At 42.6% G+C, this 20,573-nt stretch overlaps 1 protein-coding gene across 3 annotated transcripts in view; it reads left to right on the forward strand.

The window, feature by feature from the left end:
- The window catches only part of LOC126167666 (huntingtin-interacting protein 1), a 537,667-nt gene that overhangs the window by 24,851 nt on the left and 492,243 nt on the right, over positions 1 to 20,573 (forward strand). The gene's annotated exons all lie outside the window — the stretch shown is intronic.

A 20,573-nucleotide genomic window follows, 5' to 3' on the forward strand; every position in this document is an offset into this window, starting at 1 on the left:
GAATGTTTGAAAATATTCCACAAGAAATTTCCGGTTTTTTCAACCAAAATTGGCCGAGAAAAAAAAATGTGTTGCATTATTTATTGAACTGCCCTCGTACTTCCTTGGCGCCCCAGACTCAACACCGCACCTACGTTCCGGTTAAGCGCCCGAGACGAGTGATGGGTATCTTCCGGCTCACCCGCAGCCTAATTCCGCGCCGCTTTCTCTAATGCACCATTGTGTATTGTCCCGGCTGAATACATCCTCTAGTGAAACTATTCGCTGTCGAAGTATCAGTGTTGCCCGTTCTCTCTTCGCAGGACCCAACTAATACAATAAGTCACCGTTGCGCCAGGGGACCACACCTGCGTGATCGCCTTGCGTTCTTCCAAAAGTAAATATCCTAGATGAATGTTTTGTAAATCTCAGTTGAAATCTGAGACTACTCTATAAATTATTCCGAATGGCAGCCATTTCCCCTCGAAGCATCCTGTTTCATAAATCATCATCTCAAAGAAACTACAATCCGTCCTTGTGAATAATCTTGTGGCTGAACAAAGACAAAGCAAGTGGCTTAAGATAATAGTGCGTAAAATAATTTAATCATGGTATCTTGGTGGAACACACTTCTGTTGATTTTTCGCTTTGACCCAGACATGGTTGTGACGTTGCACCGTCGGTGTGGTCAAGGCGGCATCTTTGTGAACAACTTTAATTCAGCAAAGACACATCTGTGTTGTGAAATTTGAAATCATCTTGGAAACTTTTTGAAATTTTTAAAAGAAAACCACTGGCACAGCAGGAAGAACGACACCCAGAAATGAGTAGGCGTTCTACGAGACCTACGTAAGAATTTTTCTTCTTTCACTCTTCCAATGTAGTCTGTATCCTTTTGTCAGATTAGTCTCTCAGTGAAACTTCTGAAATTTAGGTTCCCGACTGAAAGATTTCAAAATTCGTCCGTTTTAAACAACTTGCATTCTTCAGAAATAGTGGACTGATACTCTTGACAAGAGATGCATTGTATATTTTGAAAACACACGTTACAGAAACCTTCCGCATATTTTCTTGTGTTGGCCTGTATTTTGTGATACGGTTCCTCAGGTAAATCACTCTTCCGGAAATCCTCGTTACTTTCACCTCATTTGTTTCGAGATATAAATACTTCTCAAATTCCATTATCGTCTAGCAACACACTCAGTATTTAAACCAGGCCTTGTCTATACCATTTGTGCAGACAAGAATAACTCCGAAAGTATGATAGCAGCTGAAAACTTTGTGGGACAAAGTTGCATGGGACAACGGGGCGATAATTGGTTTTTTGTTGCTAGGTGGGGTCGCTTCAGAGATATGAAGGCCAACTTTATTTTTTTATGGGATGCTATAGTTTGATACTTATTGTCTTTGAAGGTCAACGAAGGTCAAAAAGGTGGCATGAAAGTCTGTTTACAGAAGGTGTTTGAAGTGATGGCCATTGGTATCAATGCAATGCTGCAATGTTATCATGGATTGAGTGGTATTCCTTATCACTTCGGCACTTATCGAAGCACATGCTGTGACAATTCTCTCTCGTATATCGTACAAATAGTAAATATTCACCGAATACGCCGTATCCATCTAACATGCCATTGACATGTAGACACCATTCGACAGTTTCGCAATACAACCCGCGGTAAGACTAGTATCGTCGAATCAAGCGAATGGGAATGATGTATTCCTTCGAAAAACAAGTCGATATGCTTCTCATTTACGGAGAATGCCAACGAAATTCACTGAGAGCTAGATACTTATACCCCGAAAGATATCCTCAACGTACTCAACCTACACGCCGTACATTTATGTGTGTGTGATAAATTTAGAACAGCTGGATCTTTAACGCATCGGAAACATATCCGGCAAAGGATAGTTACTAACGAGGAAATGGAAATAGGTACACTTGCCGGTGTGGTTCGAGATCCTTGTGTTAGTTCACGTCAGATCGCAAGGGACTCTGGCATGAGCCAGAGCAGTGTTGTTCGTGTTCTGCATCGCCATAAGTATCATTCTTACCATATGTCTCCACCAAGAATTAACTGGTACGCATTGTAAGCGTCGCATTGATTTCGGCAGAAAGGCTCAACTTCAGATTCAGATGAATGACACATTTATTAATTTGATTTTATTTACTGACGAGTCAATATTCACGAACCATGGAAATGTAAATTAGCATAGCGTACCTTATTGGGCAACTGAAAATCCATGTTTGCTGCGGCAAGATGCACACCAAAAACCGTGGTCGGTGAATGTATGGTGTGGGATTCTGGAGGACAGAATTATGGGCTCCTATTTCATCGAAAGGAATCTTAATGGTAGGAAGTACACCAAATTCCTGCAAGAAACATTAGGTCTGTTATTGAAGGAAATACCTGTAGGAACAATGAACAGAATGTGGTATCAACACGGTGGGTGTCCGGCACGTCTTTCGCAGATGGCTAGAAATAAGTTGCAGAGATAAATCCCAAATCGTTGGATTAGGCGCGGAGTAGATGGGTCGCCAGACTTGACGACTCGGATTTTTTCTTGTGGGGATTCATAAGAGAAATTGTTTATAAAGACGTTCCAACTACACCTGAAGATATGCGAGAGAGAATTGTCAGAGCATGTGTTTGGATTAAGTGCCGAAGTGATAAGGAATACCACTCAAACCACGATAAGGTTGCAGCTCTGCATTGATACCAACGGTCATCACTTCGAACACCTTCTGTAAACGGACGTTCATACCACCTTTGTGACCTTCGTTGACCTTCAAAGACAATAAGTATCAAACTACAGCATTCCATATAAAAACAAAATTGACCTTCATATCTCTAAAGCGACCCCACCTAGCAACAAAAAACCAAGGTCATATTATGGCCCCGTGGCCATAAGGTGGCTTACGGACAACATCAAATTCACAGTGGAGCATGAAATAAATAATAGCATCAATTTTCTGGATCTCAAAATATCAAACATAAATAACAAACACCATTTTGGTATCTTTCGAAAACCAACAACCACAGATGTTACCATCAATAACACATCCTGCCACCCGGACCAACATAAGATGGCTAATTTCCGGTCAATGCTACATCGTATGCATAAAGTCCCCCTCACCCCCACTGAACAGCACAAAGAAATCAACATAATCAAATCAATTGCTCAAAATAATGGCTATGATGCTTCAATCATAGACACACTCTCTCAAAAAACAAAAGAAAAAATTACTAGCAATAAGTCTTTGCAACAAGCAACAGCCACAATAACTATGAAAGACAAAAAATCAGTAAAATATGAAGCCCTACCATACATAGGCCCACTTTCATACAAAATTTCCAACCTATTCAAGAAGAAGGTCAAAATCAGTTTCTCTACCAATAACAAACTCCAACAAAGGGTCATACACTCACTCCCACACAATAGCATACCCCAGAAAAGATCTGGAATTTATAAACTTAAGTGTAACAACTGTCCTAAATTCTACATTGGCCAAACAGGTAGAGCTTTCGAAATAAGATTCAAGGAACACCTTGATGCCCTACGTCTGAAAAACCTAAGCAAATCTGCTTTTGCCACCCATCTTGCAGAAAACAATCATACAGTTGAGAATATAAACAACCTGCAGATATTACACCTAAAAGACAAGGGTTTCACATTGAATCTCTTAGAGGATATTGAGATTCATACACATAAAAACAGGTTCCCTGATCTCATTCTGAATGAACAGTCAGTCAGTTAACACCCCCTTCCTAAATAACTTTGAAGAAGCTTTCACTTTTTTAAAAAATAACTTAAGCCTAATATTCCATTAAAAACTTTCAGTACACAGGCCCCCAAAACTGCTTATACGTCATTGAAACATTGCTTAATGAAAACATGTGCATTGCTTATGTCATATATTAGAATTTCTCTTAAAATTGTAACAACTAATTAGTAACACACAGTATTTCTGTACTACATATAATGTTTGTAATCTTATTTGTATGTAATTTTATTTATTCGGTTTTAGATTAATTTCATACAATAGCAAAGAGATATTTTACTGTACCCATATCGACTATACAGCTACTGTAAGTTAACATTGTTATGACTGTAAGCTCTTTGCAGATATTGTTCTCTGATATGAAACTTCCTGGCAGATTAAAACTGTGTGCCCGACCGAGACTCGAACTCGGGACCTTTGCCTTTCGCGGGCAAGTGCTCTACCAACTGAGCTACCGAAGCACGACTCACGACCGGTACTCACAGCTTTACTTCTTCTGAGTACCGGTCGTGAGTCGTGCTTCGGTAGCTCAGTTGGTAGAGAACTTGCCCGCGAAAGGCAAAGGTCCCGAGTTCGAGTCTCGGTCGGGCACACAGTTTTAATCTGCCAGGAAGTTTCATATCAGCGCACACTCCGCTGCAGAGTGAAAATCTCATTCTGGAAACATCCCCCAGGCTGTGGCCAAGCCATGTCTCCGCAATATCCTTTCTTTCAGGAGTGCTAGTTCTGCAAGGTTCGCAGGAGAGCTTCTGTAAAGTTTGGAAGGTAGGAGACGAGGTACTGGCAGAAGTAAAGCTGTGAGTACCGGTCGTGAGTCGTGCTTCGGTAGCTCAGTTGGTAGAGCACTTGCCCGCGAAAGGCAAAGGTCCCGAGTTCGAGTCTCGGTCGGGCACACAGTTTTAATCTGCCAGGAAGTTTCATATCAGCGCACACTCCGCTGCAGAGTGAAAATCTCATTCTGGAAACATCCCCCAGGCTGTGGCCAAGCCATGTCTCCGCAATATCCTTTCTTTCAGGAGTGCTAGTTCTGCAAGGTTCGCAGGAGAGCTTCTGTAAAGTTTGGAAGGTAGGAGACGAGGTACTGGCAGAAGTAAAGCTGTGAGTACCGGTCGTGAGTCGTGCTTCGGTAGCTCAGTTGGTAGAGCACTTGCCCGCGAAAGGCAAAGGTCCCGAGTTCGAGTCTCGGTCGGGCACACAGTTTTAATCTGCCAGGAAGTTTCATATCAGCGCACACTCCGCTGCAGAGTGAAAATCTCATTTTGGAAACATCCCCCAGGCTGTGGCCAAGCCATGTCTCCGCAATATCCTTTCTTTCAGGAGTGCTAGTTCTGCAAGGTTCGCAGGAGAGCTTCTGTAAAGTTTGGAAGGTAGGAGACGAGGTACTGGCAGAAGTAAAGCTGTGAGTACCGGTCGTGAGTCGTGCTTCGGTAGCTCAGTTGGTAGAGCACTTGCCCGCGAAAGGCAAAGGTCCCGAGTTCGAGTCTCGGTCGGGCACACAGTTTTAATCTGCCAGGAAGTTTCATATCAGCGCACACTCCGCTGCAGAGTGAAAATCTCATTCTGGAAACATCCCCCAGGCTGTGGCCAAGCCATGTCTCCGCAATATCCTTTCTTTCAGGAGTGCTAGTTCTGCAAGGTTCGCAGGAGAACTTCTGTAAAGTTTGGAAGGTAGGAGACGAGGTACTGGCAGAAGTAAAGCTGTGAGTACCGGTCGTGAGTCGTGCTTCGGTAGCTCAGTTGGTAGAGCACTTGCCCGCGAAAGGCAAAGGTCCCGAGTTCGAGTCTCGGTCGGGCACACAGTTTTAATCTGCCAGGAAGTTTCATATCAGCGCACACTCCGCTGCAGAGTGAAAATCTCATTCTGGAAATATTGTTCTCGTTTGTAATATGAAGCTGGGCCACGTTTTGTAAACGTTATTCGTGTGTGCTGCGTGTGTAATTAAGATGATGAGGTTGAAAGTGACGTCCATTGACTGGAATAGCACTCACATAGTGCATATTGAAAAGTGTATTAAGCTTGCGCTTGAAAACATAAACGCACGAATATTTCGTCAGGCAGAACTACATAGCTCGTAAGTACAAGAACCTGCACGTGTACTTAGTTTAAAACAGAAAACTATCTCATGAGCAATTAGATTTTGTAAAAGAAGTAAATCTTTTGTAAAAATACCATTACCGATATGACAACAAATATTTCTTCTCTTTCCCAGTGCAGCAAACGAATAACAAAAACAAAACTAGGTCCAACTTAGAATGCTTGTAACTGCCATCTGAAGATGGATTTGTAAAGAAAAATCCGAAACCGGTCATGGTCTGAAGATAATAAACCTTTTAAACCATACATGTGGCTGGTAGCTGTTTTTTATAAATTATAAAGCTTACGGAGTATGTTTGTAGATGTAGACGATTGCTTTAGGAAGGCTATAACGGATACCTGCCCCACTGTTCTTCCATCTAAGGTGTCTTGCATGATCATGATGCCGACGGCACATGAAACACTTCATTGTCTTAAGTAAATGATTAATTACTGCTACCTGCTTCCTGCAGCTGTATGAGGTGACGCAGTGGCAAGACAGTGGATCATTTATTTTATTTATTTTTCATAATTAGAGCCTATAATCTGAAAAGCTAAAATAGGCCATAGAAATAAAGTCCTTGGATAGTAATAATATATGCACACACACACACACACACACACACACACACACACACACAAAACTACTTTAAACCCTTTACCAATTACCATCTGCTAATTTACTGCATACGATACAGAATTTATTCTGTTGGTTCATTTATTTTGGTACATGTAACTTGAGATGGTTGTCTCCACTACTGGACAGTGGACCAGCCCTACTGCCCAAATTAACTTTTTCGTGGTTTCCTGAAGTCGCTTAAGCCAGTTGCTGGGATGGTTGCTTTTAAGTGACAGCAGATTTTCTTCCTTAATGCGAGCTTGTGACCCGCATCTAATTACCTCGCTGTTGATGGGGTGTTAGACCGTCATCTTCCATCTATTTTGCAGTGTGCTCCAGCTACGAGACTTCTTTCATAAGTATGCACGTAGTAATAAAATCGAAATATTTGTAGGCAGATGAATCAAGAGTAATGTCCCGGGTTTAGCGCTCGAAAAGGAATTCGTTCCTGGTAGCTTAGACACACGGCCCTAATGACTCCTAGCGTTACTTCGTGAACCTAATTATACCACTTGAGCAAGAGGAATGTTGTTTCGGCCTAGGCTATTTCAGACGTATGTTTCCGCGTACACAGTGTCTGTACACTAGGTAACCTGCTAAGTGTAACCATTATAACTTTCTCCTGCTTTCTGTTATCACGGTATATTCACACATCTGACGCCAACATCCATAATTTAAAACATTTTCATTCCACGCGTAAACTGATACAGAAATCTTAAATGAAATCCATATTTCAGCTTGCTTGTATGGCAAAATCGGGCTGCGCGAATAAAGTTAATGGTAAGAAAATCCACTCTTTAAAAATGTGATTTGAAGAACACAGTCTCTGTCAAAGTTAACAACTTTTACAAATAATGTGGTTTTGAACAAACTTAACTATCTCAGAAACTTCGTGACAGATTGAAAATATATGCCAGACGGGGATTCGAACCTGCAGTGGGGTTTAGCAACTGAGCTATACAGGACACGTAGCGTGTCTCGTAACTTCAATAGTATTGTAGTACCTTTTCTACTTTCCAAACCGCCGGTGCGCCATACAAAACTGTGAGAGTTTCAAAGGACATACTTCTGGATGAATAATAGATAAAAAGTGAAAACACATCCAAAAATGTAGTTATTTAGATGACAACAGAAACAGCTGTGGTGTCACCGTCAGACACCACACTTGCTAGGTGGTAGCTTTTAAATCGGCCGCGGTCCGCTAGTATACGACGGACCCGCGTGTCGTCACTGTCAGTAATTGCAGACCGAGCGCCACCACACGGCAGGTCTAGAGAGACGTACTAGCACTCGCCCCAGTTGTACAGCCGACGTTGCTAGCCATGGTTCACTGAGAATTACGCTCTCATTTGCCGAGACGATAGTAGCATAGCCTACAGCTACATTTGCTACGACCTAGCAAGGCGCCATTACCAGTATAGATATTGAGATTCTATTAATGTATCAAGAGCGATGTTCTACAAATGTGAATTAAAGTTAAGTATTCCAGAAGCTACGTACTACGTATCCTGTTTCAGACCTCACGCCATCCTGCGTGACTTTAAGCTCGTGCCTTTCGGCTTCCTCGCAGTGTGTCTAGGCTGTCTTGTCTAGACACAACAGCGTTGGAGTGTCGTTGAAGTAACAGCAAAAAAAAAAAAAAAAAAAAAAAAAAAAAAAATACAGTGCATTGTCCAACAAGCAACGTAGGCACGTCGTACATGTTAAGCACGAGAACGTAACGGAGATAATAACACTCCATTGGCAGATCCTGTAAGAGGCGTTATGCGTCATTGAGGGGCTTACTGTTCAGATTCGAAGAGCGTACGTTCGAGAAATAATACACTACTGGCCATTAAAATTGCTACACCACGAAGATGACGTGCTACAGCCGCGAAATTTAACCGACAGGAAGAAGATGCTGTGGTATGCAAATGATTAGCTTTTCAGAGCATTCGCACAAGGTTGGCGACGGTGGCAACACCTACAACGTGCTGACACGAAGAAAGTTTCCAACCGATTTCTCATACACAAACAGCAGTTGACCGGCGTTGCCTAGTGAAACGTTGTTGTGATGCCTCGTGTAAGGAAGAGAAATGCGTACCGTCACGTTTCCGACTTTGATAAAGGTCGGATTGTAGCCTATCGCGATTGCGGTTTATCGTATGGCGACATTGCTGTTCGCGTTGGTCGAGATCCAATGACTGTTAGCAGAATATGGAATCGGTGGGTTCAGGAGGGTAATACGGAATGCCGTGCTGGATCCCAGCGGCCTCGTATCAGTAGCAGTCGAGATGACAGGCATCTTATCTGCATGGCTGTAACGGGTCGTGCAGCCACGTCTCGATCCCTCAGTCAACAGATGGGGACGTTTGCAAGACAACAGCCATCTGCGCGAACAGTTCGAGACCATGGCTGCGGTTACCCTTGACGCTGCATCACGGACAGGAGCGCCTACGATGGTGTACTCAACGACGAACCTGGGTGCACGAATGGCAAAACGTCATTTTTTTCGGATGAATCCAGGTTCTGTTTACAGCATCATGATGGTCGCATCCGTGTTTGGCGACATCGCGGTGAACGCACATTGGAAGCGTATATTCGTCATCGCCATACCACGCGGAGTGATGGTGTGTGGTGCCATTGGTTACGTCTCGGCCACCTCTTGTTCGCATTGACGGTACTTTGAACAGTGGACGTTACATTTCAGATGTGTTACGACCCGTGCCTCTACCCTTCATTCGATCCCTGCGAAACCCTACATTTCAGCAGGATAATGCACAACCGCATGTTGCAGGTGCTGTAAGGGCCTTTCTGGATACAGAAAATGTTAGACTGCTACCCTGGACAGCACATTCTCCAGATGTCTCACCAATTGAAAACGTCTGGTCAATCGTGGCCGAGCAACTGTCTCGTTACAATACGCCAGTCACTACTCTTGAACTGTGGTATCGCGTTGAAGCTGCATGGGCAGCTGTACCTGTACACGCCATCCAAGCTCTGTTTGACTCAATGTCCAGGCGTATCAAGGCCGTTATTACGGCCAGAGGTGATTGTCCTGGGTACTGATTTCTCAGGATCTATGCACCAAAATTGCGTGAAAATGTAATCACGTATCAGTGCTAGTATAATATATATTTGTCCAATGAATAGCCGTTAATCATCTGCATTTCTTCTTGGTGTAGCAATTTTAATGGCCAGTAGTGTAGTTTCATCGTACAATTCGTGGAATGCCCTTGACGAGGAAATTATAAATTCATCTCGTGCGGAGGTTCACCGGCAGCCTTTCTTTTTTTTCCACGCGCTATTCGTGATTGAAACACGAAAGCTGAGATGTGGCACAGGGCTGAAGAACGTGTAGTATCAGCTTTGTGCGTGTATTAACAGCAAGTAAACTGGGTCTTTCGTTGGGTATCTTTCGTAAGTGGGTGTGTAATCTCAGAAAGGAACAGTCGGCGGACATCTCTTGTGGTTCATAATTAACACATCTGCGTTGTTTGTTTCCATTCACAAAGTGCTCGATGTGTGAATTGAGTCATGAAATAAATAGTGATGTGAGCTAAGGAGCAACAAGGTAAAGAACATTTTTAGTCTTAGCAGATGCTGAGGCCATGTAAGCAGCTCTTCAGAACTCCAATAGCACCAAAACGAATTCGCCACCTTTCATTGCGAGCCATATACAGCGCGATTGCGAGTTTAGTTATCTCCGTAACTGTAGCGGCAGACAAATAACAGAACGTGTGCAATTTAAGTTGGTGGTATAAGATGTAGATGTCGCTTAAGAGGAAGAACAACGTCGTATTAAAATATGATTACAAAAAGAAAAATGGTAGTGTGATATAAACTGCACTCATTTCAGCAAGTCTCGAAAGGTAAATTTTTCACTAAAAATAGAGCGCTGCTATAGATTTTTTTTTTCGTTCTATTGTCAACTAAGTTACTGCATGCTCTGTAACGAGTTATCCACTGGCGAAAAGTTTAACAGTAGCATACGGTTTTTGTTTGTGCTCGGGATTTGTGCAAAACGAGAGTGCCTCATCAGCCTGCGGCAGACGATTGGACTTGGCCTCGAAGCGAATGAAGCTCGATTATTGCGCGGAGTAACTACCACAGTGGATGCCTTAATGCGCATTCGTACACATTAATCCTCGCTGACGTGTCGATTATCCTACGTTTGAACATGTACAGCGTTCCGCGTACATTACGCGCAAATGGATAAACAGAACGTCCCCGTGGCACGGTGTCGTCCGTTGCCTACAAAGGGACTTACTGATACAATGTCTGAACCGAATAATGAGGGAGTGCACTCAGTTGCAATTCGTTTCCAATTTACTTTTCAGGTGAGAGAGTACGCCCAATTAGAGCTCCCTATATTCACGACTGGTTTAGCCGTGTTCGATTATAAAGGTTCAGTCTGTTGTGCCAAAAACAAAAAAAAAAAGTCGGTTAGATACTGCTTATGGAACGAGACAAGTGACGCATTCTTCTCCTCACTAGGGTCACTTTCGGGGGCAGTAGGACACACTCCCGGCAACATACACAGGCGTAACATCAGCCGATAGGACGGTTCCGTCGAACGTCATGCCCGATTCCTTCCTCGTGATTGCCCTATTGAGATAATGCTCCTCTCTTATGACCTAACAGTCGACTGTGTATCAACTCTAATCTTAAATCCTTTCCGTAATCTGTGACTTCCTTGTTGGTAGGAAGTTACACTTTGTTTTGACCTACACACTTACGGTCTTCGACTGGAATACTCTTTCAGATTCTGAAGGTGGCAGGGGTAAAATACAGGGAGCGGAAGGCTATTTACAATCTGTACAGAAACCAAATGGCAGTTATGAGTGGAGGAACATGAAAGTGAAGCAGTGGTTGGGAAGGGAGCGAGACAGGGTTGTAGCCTCTCCCCGATGTTATTCAATCTGTATATTGAGCAAGCAGTGAAGGAAACAAAAGAAAAATTCGGAGTAGGTATTAAAATCCATGGAGAAGAAATAAAAACTTTGAGGTTCGCCGATGACATTGTAATTGTCAGAAACAGCAAAGGACTTGGAAGAGCAGTTGAACGGAATGGATGTCTTGAAAGGAGGATATAAGATGAACATCAACAAAAGCAAAACGAGGATAATGGAATGTAGTCGAATTAAGTCGGGTGATGCTGCATCAAGGGATCACCAATTTAGCATTGGAGGGCAGCGTGGAGGGTAAAAATCGTAGAGGGAAACAAAGAGATGAATACACAAAGCAGATTCAGAAGGATGTAGGTTGCAGTAGGTACTGGGAGATGAAGCAGCTTGCACAGGATAGAGTAGCATGGAGAGGTGCATCAAACCAGTCTCAGGACTGAAGACAACAACAACTTAAGAGTCTGTGTCGCCTTGTAATGTCGTTTATTCCCATTGTTGAAATTTCTTATTCGAACTACTACTTGCTGAACCCTCTTCCTCTTGTGTTGTCATGCACCTCGCCCATCTCCCCACACTAGTTTATTGTATCCTGGGTAAGTTAGCGACGTACGACTTCGTTTCGTATCTGTGTGGTTTCTAATCTTCATGATTTGATATTGCTACTCCTGTTGACTTTGCTTTCTTCAATCTCTCTCTCTCTCTCTCTCTCTCTCTCTCTCTCTCTCTCTCTCCCTTTCGGAACACTGGAACAAGCCTTCACTATTACCATACGTCATAAGAAAACGGGTTATCTTTTTCGTTGTTACGGGCCATTCTTAAATGTGATTCTACCAGTGCTGGGGATCCCCCTCGGCTAGTCTCCCCTAGCACTTCACTGTTCATGGTCGACATCCGCCGCTCCCCGTAATTACACCAGGCTCAGCAGAACAATAGTACTATGTTCTTTCTGTGACACAAAACAGCATGTATAAGTGACATAATGCATCTCATGTTTGTCGAAAAAAAAAACCGAAGGAGAGACACTTCAATGTACTTTTTTTACCATTACGGGCTTAATATTCGCAACCAAGCTGAGTGTCAATTTGTTGGTACGTTAGGGTCGGATCATTTTTCGCGTCCACGACGGCAGAATATCGTTAGTTATCGGTTTCTCAGGTACTCTCAAGTTGAATTAATCGCGGACTGAGAAATCCTTTAAAGCGCTAAGAAAGACTCTGGTAACTGCAGTATGTTAAATTCTAAATTTTCACATCTTTGCTGATTTTGTAGCTAGCCCTGTTATACGTTAATTCTCATGTACGTTGTTAGGCAACGCCATAGGCATTAAGCATCTGAAAGTAATTCTCTATCTATACCAGAAACATTTTACGGCAGTAATCTCAGCGTTGCTTTCAGTCAATTGCGTTTTAAAGGAATGTTTTAAATAGCTGCAGTTCCGAACTCAACTAGCCTTTTCTTGTACGATAGTCTTCATTAATTTCCTGCGTGCCAAAAATTTACGGTTTTCTATTTTGAACACAGTACCACATATATGCGGGGAATAACACGAACCCTGTATTACGCAACGCTTGCAGATACGAAGTAATAAAGATAACTTATCTACACGCTTTTATCAGTATTCCTAAGTAATTGTTTACACCTGATCACAGCACCAGAATCAGAAGACACGCTAACAGACTAGAGTGAGAGCACTTCCCCTTTGTTCCTGTTTCCATTAAGCTTTTTTCCATGCCCTATTCCGTATCGTTACGGACATGCCGTGTTAATCTGGACTTGCCGTGTTAATCTGGACTTGCCGTGTTAATCTGGACTTGCCAACGTTAGTGGTAGACGGTGATCTTACACTCTACCTGTCGCCACACCTTGCAGTCCCACAGCCTCTCCACCCCCCCACCTTTTTTTTCAATCGCTAAACTCTCTCCCGTAGCGGAAACTGTGCAACCCCCACCCCAAAACCTGTTTTAATGTTATCCAGTGTGAAAGTGTCAACGTTTTCGAAACGTTTGCGAATCGTGTAACTGAGACGGGACATGGGTACCAGCACGGTATTCACCTAGTTGAATATGGGAAACCGCCTAAAAACCACATCGAGGTTGACTGTCACACCAGCCCTCGTCGTTAATCCGCAGGGCGGATCCACTCCAGGGTGGTTGAGCGTCTACCCGGTGGGTATGCGGGGAATAACACGAACCCTGTATTACGCAACGCTTGCAGATACGATACATTAGCCACACTGTGGGGCGGCGGGTGGAATAATTGTTTATTAAATAAAGGTTTTGTTTGTTTTTCCCGGCCGATTAGCAACATATATGGGGCGGCGGGTGGAATAATTGTTTGTAAATGTTCCTATTATTTATGCTGTGGTTTGCCGTTCTCAACACTGGCTCTCTAACTACAATACTGGCAACCAGAAAGTGATTAGCAAAACGTGAAGCCTGTAATTAGAATTCCTAGTGCCCACTTCATCTGAGAAATACATTTATAGCTACAGCTTATAGCTCTGAGGAATTAGGAGATTGTCTGGGATTCGTAATCAGAAACGATTCTCTCTAAAATGTTCACTATATTCTGAAAGCCACATACCAAAAAGAATCCACACAATCCAATTACCAGAGCAGTCTAATGCGCTGATGCAACTATAACTGTTCAAATTAATTGTTTAAGTGAATGCTCGCCAAATTTGATGATAATGTTCATCAAACGCCACGCTAAATAATGGTAGAATGTCTGTCCCGCGATGGCACGTGAAAATACGACATACGCAAACTGAAGATAGATCATTAAAATCATCCCAGAATTAACACTTCACTCGAAAACGATTTCATGGTTACGCGTATCCCGAGTAATTTATTACGGCATCCGAGGCTGTTTATAGCAATGATACCGACGCGACGCGACTCCCGGCACAGGTGGTGTGCTATTCAGCGTGTGGAGAGAACTGGGGCCTTCCTCTCGCGCAGCGTTCTTACATATAAGGCTGCGGTCCGGACGGCTAAGGGAACGCCTGATCAAATTTGCTCTCCCGACTAGCCGCTGGGCTAGTAATGCACCACTTTAAGTTATCGAATAAATCATTGCTTCCTTTGCTGATGGCCGATGAAGCTCTCAATTTAAATGTGCAATCAGCACACAGGTCAGTAATCATAATAAAAGTCTGACGTGGCTAAGTCAAATATTTTGGGCGTGAGAATTAATTTAATTATACTACACGCAGTAGACGAGCTCTGAACTTGCTCTTTGGAGATACGCTATCGCTATAATTTTATAGTTAATCAGTTGAAACTTCTCACATCTTTATGATTATAGCGGATTTCCCTTCTACTTAAATTTAAACATCCTAGCCTTATTTATTCGCCTACTTAATCTATCTTGCTTCCTTAATTTTTAAGACAAAAACCAGAAAATCATGGATTTCAACTAAAATGTTAATTTGTGAGATCCAGAATACTGTCTCTACTAAATTATTATGCAAAAGGAATCTAAATACAAATTTTTAAGTTTCTAGCTCTTTTCTGTTGCGCCAAATTTCTAAAATGGTTAAAGTTATTGAACTGACATTCAACACACATTGATTTAGTATTACTCCTGACATGCTAGAAACGTTTAAAGTATTGCGCAACATTTATGACGTCAGAGCTAGTTACAGCGGACTAGGCTGGCACACAATGGAAAGACTGATGTGAATTTTATACGGCGTGAGTAGGCTCCTTCCCTACAACACGGATGAAAAGTTGATTTCCTGCAAAGTCGGAACTTAGTACATAGCAACACACCGCTCACTATGGACGTCTAAACAAGAGAGAAACTTTCGCGTTCAAAACAAACCTACACATAGGCAAACGAGCCCCGAAACATTGTAAGTACTTGCTTAATAGTGTGCGTGTCGACCTTTGGAATGCAATGAAACAGCGGTTCTGCATGGCATGGAATTGACAAGTCCTAGGTAGATTTCTGGATATGTGGCACCAGTATGTCTACGAGCAGGTCACGAAATTCTGGTAAATTACGGGCCGGTCATAGCGTCCCAGCCGGCCGGGGTGGCCGAGCGGTTCTAGGCGCTCCAGTCTGGAACCGCGCGACCGCTACGGTCGCAGGCTCGAATCCTGCCTCGGGCATGGATGTGTGTGATGTCCTTCGGTTAGTTAGGTTTAGGTAGTTCAAAGTTCTAGCGGACTGATGACCTCAGAAGTTAAGTCCCATAGTGCTCAGAGCCATTTGATCCATTTGATAGCGTCCCAGATAGTTTCCATTGGCTTCAGATCACCCATATTTCGTGACCCAGACATCAATGATTTCACTGTCGTCCTCCGCAGAGGACTGTAACAAGAATCTGGTATTGCAACAAGGACAGTTACCATGCTGCAAGATGCTTCGCTGCCAGGGTACACATCACACATGAAGTAATGCATGTAGTCCTTAATAATCTAGTAGTCCGCAGTTTTTTTTTCTCGTAAATTCTAATTATTGCTATGAATTGTAGACTTCTTACCTTGGAACTCTAGTCAAGTCGACCATATTTGGCATTCAAAGGGAAGTACAAGGTGAATTATATTAGTAATAACTATTGTTAATGTTGTTGTGGCAATAAAAAATACTGAAAACATAACAGAAACAATATAAAGTAAAAATTTAATTCAAGTTGTAAGTGCTAAAGTCCCAGCATATATTACTAGATCTGTTACCGGCAGCCTCGAAAGGACAGCACTGCGTAGCTGTCGTAGTGCTTTCGCTTACCACCACAGGCCCCATGGAAGCCCAGGTGATGACAGTGTAATACTGCATCCACCTGTCTTCCTCCGTGGCACAGTGCATGTTTCGAGCAGCTGTTGGCTTGCATAAATGCGCATCCGGGCCGTCAACCTGGCACACCAAGAAGCATGATAAATCCGACCGCACGATGGTTCCATAAATCCAAGGTCTAATCTCGATGATTCCGTGCCCACTGCAATCGTAATTCACAAAGTCGTAGCGTCAACATGGAAACACGCAGAGGGCCTGTGCTGCGGATCCCCATGTTCAACAACGTGAGAACTCGGACCGTGCATTCCGACGTTGAGCGTGCCGAGTTCCTGACGTCATAGCGTGGAAAAACCACGGTGAAGAGTCTTTCCGAACGTGCAGAGCAAAATCTAAAGCCGGCGGCGCACGGACCGTGCAGCGAAACGTCAACATTCAGCGTGCCAAGTTCAGAGTAGTGCTGAACGTTCAGAACGCTTGTGGGTACGGTACGTGGTATACGTGATAGGAGCGCGGTCCAGCGGCAGTTACCGGCTCTGTCTGGCTCGTACACAACTCTGTTTACGAGATGGACGGGCGTAAAATTTCCACGCTAGCTCTATTACGACGCACGTTTGCTCCCTTGTCCACATGTTCGTTTTGTTATGTCTATAATACACGTAAATAAAAACATTAATATCCATGGACATCTTATAAGGCAAAAAGGGAAATACCAAGTTCAGTTGAACAATATCAGCTTGTAAAAGTTCCATTTAAAATATTGCAATACAAATTCTTATCGTCATTTTTGTCTGATTTCCGTCTTTTCCTTTAGCTGATCCAAATTCCTGGAGGTATGTGCCGTATATGCAACTAAATGAAGGCAGTTTGTTTCTTGCCATACGCGTTTCGCTTCTTTTATTTGGGAAACATCAGCGGCCTGAAATACAGGTTTCTTTTTATACATACAATAAAAGTATTATGTTATAGATGTAATACGAAGAGTGTTTAAGTACCGTTTTGAAATTGAAAAAAGACGTGCTAAGATATCTCAATAATTTTATTTTCGCATGAAAGCCTGTACCTTAATCTACTTTTCTACATAATTTCCGTCAATATTGACGCACTTGTCATCACCACTGTTTTGACTTGGTCATCGTCTTGAAAACGCTGACCGCCCAGGTGTTTCTTCAAGTGCAGGAACAGATGGTAGTCACTGGGGGCAAGATCGGGGATGTACGGAGGATGACATAGTTTCCCATCGAAAAGATGTGATGAGATCTTTTGCCTGATTCGCCACATGCGGACGGGCATTGTCTTGGAGCAAAACGATGCCCTTGCTCAACTTCCATGGACTGTTGCTTTGATTCTGGTGTGACGTTGGCCACTCACGTTTCATCGCCCGTAATTTGGCTTAAGAAATCATCACCGTCGTTGTGGTACCGCTCAAGGAAAGTGAATGTACTGTCTAAACGTTTGGTTTTTTGCACATCCGTTAACATTTTCGGTACCCAACGTTTGCACAATTTTTGGTAATTCAAGTGCTCGGTCACAATGTCATACAAAACACTACGTGAAACATTAGGAAAGTCATCCCGCAAGGAGAAAATAGTGAAGCGTCTGTTTTCTCACCTTATTGTCCACTACCTGCACCAAACTTACATTAACTACCGAAGGACGCCCACTCCGTCGTTCATCATGCACATTTGTGCGGCCATCTTTTAATGCTCTCACCCACTTTCTTAAGATTTCATCATTCATAATGTTTTCTCCGTAAACTGCACAGATATCACGATGAATATCGATCGCTTTTAGACCTTTAGCACTAAGAAATCTGACAACAGTCCGTACTTCAGTCGGCGGGACTCAGGATTATCGGAGGCATCTTAAACACTCAGTACACAACGTAAACAAGGAAGAATCAGACTGTAATGGTGTCAGTGAGTAGGTTAAGGTACAGGCTTTCAAGTAAAAATAAAATTACTGAGATATCTTAGCACGTCTTCTTTTAATTTCAAAACGGTAATTACTTTAAAAAACACGCCTCGTATGATGCTATATTACATGTTTTCGCGTTTTTCTCTTGCTTTTTAGGTTAGAAGCAACTTAGGTAGCACAAGTTCTGTATTGTGAATGTATCGTTCGGTGTTAAGATTTCCAGCGCTGTTAACACGTGTGTGGTCTTGAATTTGTTAGTCTTCATACTCCAGCTGGCCAATTTCTGGTGTTTCATCCACATAATTTGTCACATAGCATGTTTCACTTCCACTCGATCAACATGTGTGTGCTTTCGATGTGTAGTACTGTTGCCAACCATTTATCATTTGCAACCATTTACGTTTGGAGTGGGCTCATGAACTAATACAGTCCATGGTACACATAGACTAAATATTACATCAAGTCTATATACATTTAATTATTGGTATGTTTGTCTGATGATTCCATACCTCAAAACATGTTGCAAAAATGAGTAGTACAAGTAAGATATCTAAGGTTTGTGACTGATAGTGAGTTCTGTAACACATGTTTAAAAATTGGAATTCTAACCTTGAGAGACTGCAGCTTACGGTATCCCCTGAACAAGGTGTGTCCTACTGGTATCTGTATGTCTGAACAGTGTGAATAGGAGCAGGCGTTGTGTGATAGATTTTTTTTTTGGGGGGGGGGGGGGGGAGAGGAATTGTTCTTGACAGAGCGCCCTTGTCGCCGAAGTGCGAACCCAGGACAGAACGACGCCTGGTCCGCTTAGCGCCATGGAAGAGTGGGGGGGGGGGGGGGGTACCCACGAGTATAAAGAGAGAACTCCCTGGCCTTCAAGTACTAGTCCATCAGCACATTCGGTCATAACTGGCTCTGACGAAATTCTTCACATGTCTGTCAAGACGACTCGCCCATTCTCCCGAGAACTCTTCTTACAGGTATGTAGTAATATCAGTTGTAGGTTATACATAAAATATTGTGATGTACGCCCACAATTTGATACAATATTTTGGAGTAAACACCTTCTACTTCAACAGAAGGCACCATTTAGCACTTAGGCTACATTTATTTACATCTCCTCTTCGTTAGACTATGAGTTTAGACTTCTTAACGTCATTATCGGGTGTATAGCTCCATCAAGGTATCACGCACGTGGGAGTTGCCGCGTATTTACGGTACAAGTTGTACTGTTTTTGTGGTTTGATAGATACCAACGCGAACGGTAACACATCGTGTGAATACAATGTTACTTTCACGCGTATGGCACCGTATTCGAGCTAAACACACGATAATGGATTTAAGAAGTCCAAACTCGTTGTGTAACGGAGAGGTCTGAATAGTGCAAAACTGCCTCCTAAATTTCACCAATTTATGCCTATAGTGTCCACTTTAAATAAGGCTTTCTATTGCTTTTGGGAAGCATTCCAAACATTTTCGAAAAATAATTTACGAATAAAATGACGGGAATCTTGTCGAACATTACTAGGCCAAACTTTTATTCATTATGGAAATCCGAGAATCCGGTGACTGTTGTTCAATAAAAAGCGGTTACCCTCGAGACTTAAGAACTCGATCTTATCCATAATCGTCAGTGTTTCTTCTGTGACTGTACTACTTCCGTAGAACAAGGAATAAGAATCTTCAGCCACAATAGTAATTTGATTTTAATTCACGTTGCATTTCGAGCTTTGGGGGCTGATCCTCAGGTTTTCTTTTCTCAGGTTTAGGAATTCAGCATTATTTTATTTAAAATTCTATCACTTGTTTTGATTTTCGTTTGTAAATGCGCGGTCGAGTGGAAAGTGTATACATCAAGATAAACGTGTCCACTCATACTGTGCTTCAAACCATTTCTCCACTGCTGGAAACAGTTATTTTTCGATTTGTCGTAGTTTTGTCAAATTATGTTCACAATGACCCACTTTTTAATAAAGCATTGTATTCTTGCTGGGACCAGAAAACCTAAATCTAAGAAAAAAGAATTTAGATTGTTAAAGCACCTAAACAGAGCCCTCAGCGCTCGAAATGCAGCGGACATTGAAATAAAATCACGATTGTGACTGAAGGCGGTTGTTCATTTTATGAAAGAACTTAGGCACTGGAGGAGACGTAAGTGAGCATTTCGCGTCTAATTTCTATGTCTTTCAATACATATGTAGCACATACATGAAAGTTGTAATAAACTTGTCGTTTACACATCGTAAAAAGTGATGCTAACGCAATAAGCAGTGCGCGGACGGCTCAGAAGACTATGTTTCTGTGTAACAAATATAAGTGCAGGGATCTAAAAATGGCCATAGCTACCAGAAGCCGGCAACGGCAGAAATCTAATAACTTCTCAAGAACTCTTGTAGCCAGCTGCGGTCTCCCTCAACAGGATTTAGTAGTATTAGTTCATTTATTCTTTCCTGATATGATGCATGTCTGAGTACAACGCCGTGTGTGAACGGTAGATCTCTAACGTCTGTGTGTTGGTGATATGTTTATGAAATGACTCCAAAGATGTAAAAACTATTGAGTCAGCTTCCAAGAGTACAG

The sequence above is a fragment of the Schistocerca cancellata genome, chromosome 1 (assembly GCF_023864275.1).
Source record: "Schistocerca cancellata isolate TAMUIC-IGC-003103 chromosome 1, iqSchCanc2.1, whole genome shotgun sequence".
Taxonomy (NCBI): Eukaryota; Metazoa; Arthropoda; class Insecta; order Orthoptera; family Acrididae; genus Schistocerca; species Schistocerca cancellata.